At 34.9% G+C, this 5,000-nt stretch overlaps 1 protein-coding gene across 1 annotated transcript in view; it reads right to left on the minus strand.

Annotated features, from left to right (window-relative positions):
- The window catches only part of LOC138979030 (SH3 domain-binding glutamic acid-rich-like protein 3), a 45,133-nt gene that overhangs the window by 13,249 nt on the left and 26,884 nt on the right, over positions 1 to 5,000 (minus strand). The gene's annotated exons all lie outside the window — the stretch shown is intronic.

The following is a 5,000-nucleotide window of genomic DNA, read 5'->3' on the forward strand; positions in this document are numbered from 1 at the left end:
CGCTCAAACAGATGGACGGATGGATGTTTTTCTTTCTGGATTAACACCAATAAGAATAAGTCATAAGGTGACTTTAAAGGCAGAGTAAGCCTCCCGTAAACCATCACAGATACGGTCAGGCTTTTACACACATTACAAACACCATTTCATTTAAACACTCACCAATTGAGAACATCCTAGGTGCCCTCCGTAAAGAGCGAACAATTTTCAAAGAATTTATTTTTGCGTGGTTTATCTTACCCCTGAGCCATCGTGAACCCGTGTGATCCAGTTTTCCCTTTTCACAATGCAGTCGTCATAGTTAGTCATTTGAATGCGACTCGACGTGAGCTTATCTACAATAGCACGTTTTTTTTATGCACGAAACAACGGCTGTGGTTCACAAGAACTCTAGCGATGGCTTTTGACTGTTGAGAGGAACGGCGATTTGCACTGATAAACTGCCGGTCGTCGTCTGCTACGACCCTTGCGTGACCCTGCTTCCGGGCTTTTCTTTTTTTAAACTTTCACAACTTCGAATTGTTCTGATCTTGTCTTGATGAAAAACGAATTCTTTTATGATTAAAGAATGTTTGTGTAACAAGCTGTCAATTTATTATTTAGATTTTAAAAGTTAGGTCTAGCGCAAAAACGAGGCGCCGTTGTTGTTAACGGAACAAGTCTACGAAAATAAATTCTTTGAAAATGTCTCACGCTCGACAGAAAGCAGCCAGGATGTTCCCGTTCGGTGAGCGTTCAAATGGAAGTATGCTTGTACTGTATTTAGACGCTCGGGGAGCTCTGTGATGGTTTACGGGAGGCTTACTGTGCCTTTAAGTAATTTAGTAAATAAACCAGAATCTAGCAGTAACTGCATTACCAGATACGATGTAGACGTTCAATGAAATAAATAATTAGAAAGTGTGAAGTGATTATACCAGTTGGACCATTTCCATTCAACAGTTATCCAGCTAATCAGTCGATGGATCAATCACTAAACTCCATTCATCAGTTATCCAGCTAATCAGTCGATGGATCAATCACTAAACTCCATTCATCAGTTATCCAGCTAATCAGTCGATGGATCAATCACTAAACTCCATTCATCAGTTATCCAGCTAATCAGTCGATGGATCAATCCGAAGATCTCAAAGTTCTCTTTCACACTCTAGCATGTTCACACATAATTCAACTTTAGCTACAGGAACACTCGGAAATCATTTCAAACAAGGCTGGAGAACACTTTGGAGGCCCAATTTCAAAGTGATTAGGTAGTTTTAAAAGTTACTTTTTCTGTTAGTTCAATGTTTGCTTTATCAGGAAAATACAAAATATAAAGGGCTTAACGCGCAAAATTTTAAGATAACGACTGAAGTTTAAGCATAGGTATCAGATTTTTTCATGCAAACACTACTGAATAAGTTGCAATATTGTATTGTGAAAATGTAAACAAAATAACAATCAGATGATCACAAACTGAAGAAGAGAAATAGGGAAGCAAAATAGAACATTAAACGTAGTGATTTTACTTGTGAATTCGGAAAAAAATCCTTTTGTATCCATTTTGAAGCTCAATTTGAAGCATGGAACACCAACAAACATTGATTAAAAGTGTTAAAGTGATTACAGTGTTCAGAAATAGTGTTAGATACCAAGTTGAGTTATCCCTCTTTACCAATTTAAAAAAAAATACACCTCTTAACGCGCAAAATTTTGAACTGTGATGCTTTTACTACCCCCACCCCCTTCCCATTTGTCAGAAAAGAGTGCATATTATCTTCCAAATAGAAAAGCAGGGTAGTCAGATGATCAAAAACTTAAGAAGAGAAAGAGGGAAGCAAAATAGAACATCCAACATAATGATTTAACTTGTGAATTATGAGAAAACTATTTTTTTTTACCCATTTGTGAAGCTTAATTTGAAACTTGGAACACAGACAAACATATATTAAAAGTGTTAAAGTGATTACAGTGTTCAGAAATAGTGTTAGATAGCAAGTTGAGTTATCCCTCTTTACCACTGTTAAAAGAAATACACCTCTTGTCGCGCAAAATCTTGAATTGTGATACTTTTACTTCCCCCACCCCCTACCCATTTTTTCAGAAAAGAGTGCATAATTATTATCTACCAAATAGAAAAGCAGGGTAGTCAGATGATCAAAAACTGAAGAACAGAAATAGGGAAGCAAAATAGAACATCCAACATAGTGATTTAACTGGTGAATTCTAAAAAAAACCCACTTTTTTACTCATTTTATTAGCTTAATTTAAAGCTTGGAACTGAAGACAGAAAAAAAAATTAAAAGTGCTAAAGTGGTTACAGTGTTCAGAAATAGTGTTTGATACCAAGTTGAGTTATCCCTCTTCATCACAGTTAAAAAAAACACACCTCTTGTCGTGCAAAATCTTGAACTGTGATGCTTTTACTACCCCCACCCCCTACCCATTTTTCAGAAAAGAGTGCATATTATCTTTCAAATAGAAAAGCAGGGTAGTCAGATGATCAAAAACTTAAAGAAGAGAAAGAGGGAAGCAAAATAGAACATCCAACATAATGATTTAACTTGTGAATTATTAAAAAAACATTTTTTTTACCCATTTTTGAAGCTTAATTTGAAACTTGGAACACAGACAAACATAAATCAAAAGTGTTAAAGTGATTACAGTGTTCAGAAATAGTGTTAGATACCAAGTTGAGTTATCCCTCTTTACCAATTTAAAAAAAATACACCTCTTAACGGGCAAAATTTTGAACTGTGATGCTTTTACTACCCCCACCCCCTTCCCATTTGTCAGAAAAGAGTGCATATTATCTTCCAAAAAGAAAAGCAGGGTAGTCAGATGATCAAAAACTTAAGAAGAGAAAGAGGGAAGCAAAATAGAACATCCAACATAATGATTTAACTTGTGAATTCTGAGAAAACTATTTTTTTTTACCCATTTTTGAAGCTTAATTTAAAACTTGGAACACAAACAAACATAAATTAAAAGTGTTAAAGTGATTACAGTGTTCAGAAATAGTGTTAGATACCAAGTTGAGTTATCCCTCTTTACCACTGTTAAAAGAAATACACCTCTTGTCGGCCAAAATCTTGAACTGTGATACTTTTACTTCCCCCACCCCCTACCCATTTTTTCAGAAAAGAGTGCATATTATCTACCAAATAGAAAAGCAGGGTAGTCAGATGATCAAAAACTGAAGAACAGAAATAGGGAAGCAAAATAGAACATCCAACATAGTGATTTAACTGGTGAATTCTGAAAAAACCCACTTTTTTACTCATTTTATTAGCTGAATTTTAAAGCTTGGAAGACAGAGAGAGAAAAAAATGAAAGTGCCAAAGTGGTTACAGTGTTCAGAAATAGTGTTTGGTACCAAGTTGAGTTATCCCTCTTCATCACAGTTAAAAGAAACACACCTCTTGTCGCGCAAAATCTTGAACTGTGATGCTTTTACTACCCCCACCCCCTACCCATTTTTCAGAAAAGAGTGCATATTATCTTTCAAATAGAAAAGCAGGGTAGTCAGATGATCAAAAACTTAAAGAAGAGAAAGAGGGAAGCAAAATAGAGCATCCAACATAATGATTTAACTTGTGAATTATTAAAAAAACATTTTTTTAACCCATTTTTGAAGCTTAATTTGAAACTTGGAACACAGACAAACATAAATTAAAAGTGTTAAAGTGATTACAGTGTTCAGAAATAGTGTTAGATACCAAGTTGAGTTATCCCTCTTTACCAATTTAAAAAAAAAACCACCTCTTAACGCGCAAAATTTTAAACTGTGTTGCTTTTACTACCCCCACCCCCTTACCATTTTTCAGAAAAGAGTGCATATTATCTTCCAAATAGAAAAGCAGGGTAGTCAGATGATCAAAAACTTAAGAAGAGAAAGAGGGAAGCAAAATAGAACATCCAACATAATGATTTAACTTGTGAATTATGAGAAAACTATTTTTTTACCCATTTTTGAAGCTTAATTTAAAACTTGGAACACAAACAAACATAAATTAAAAGTGTTAAAGTGATTACAGTGTTCAGAAATAGTGTTAGATACCAAGTTGAGTTATCCCTCTTTACCACTGTTAAAAGAAATACACCTCTTGTCGGCCAAAATCTTGAACTGTGATACTTTTATTTCCCCCACCCCCTACCCATTTTTTCAGAAAAGAGTGCATATTATCTACCAAATAGAAAAGCAGGGTAGTCAGATGATCAAAAACTGAAGAACAGAAATAGGGAAGCAAAATAGAACATCCAACATAGTGATTTAACTGGTGAATTCTGAAAAAAACCCCACTTTTTTACTCATTTTATTAGCTGAATTTAAAGCTTGGAAGACAGAGAAAAAAAATGAAAGTGCTAAAGTGGTTACAGTGTTCAGAAATAGTGTTTGGTACCAAGTTGAGTTATCCCTCTTCATCACAGTTAAAAGAAACACACCTCTTGTCGCGCAAAATCTTGAACTGTGATGCTTTTACTACCCCCACCCCCTACCCATTTTTCAGAAAAGAGTGCATATTATCTTCCAAATAGAAAAGCAAGGTAGTCAGATGATCAAAAACTTCAGAACAGAAATAGGGAAGCAAAAAATAACATCCAACAGAGTGATTTAACTGGTGAATTCAGAAAAAAAAACAATTTTTTACTCATTTTATACGCTGAATTTAAAGCTTGGAAGACAGAAAAAAAAATTAAAAGTGCTTCAGTAGTTGCAGTGTTCAGAAATAGTGTTAGATACCAAGTTGAGTTATTCCTCTTCATCACAGTTGAAAGAAACACACCTCTTGTCGCGCAAAATCTTGAACTGTGATGCTTTTACTACCCCCACCCCCTACCCATTTTTCAGAAAAGAGTGCATATTATCTTCCAAATAGAAAAGCAAGGTAGTCAGATGATCAAAAACTTCAGAACAGAAAGAGGGAAGCAAAAAACAACATCCAACAGAGTGATTTAACTGGTGAATTCAGAAAACACACACTGTTTTACTCATTTTATAAGCTGAATTTAAAGCTTGG

Source organism: Littorina saxatilis, linkage group LG10 (assembly GCF_037325665.1).
Source record: "Littorina saxatilis isolate snail1 linkage group LG10, US_GU_Lsax_2.0, whole genome shotgun sequence".
In the NCBI taxonomy this organism is placed as follows: domain Eukaryota; kingdom Metazoa; phylum Mollusca; class Gastropoda; order Littorinimorpha; family Littorinidae; genus Littorina; species Littorina saxatilis.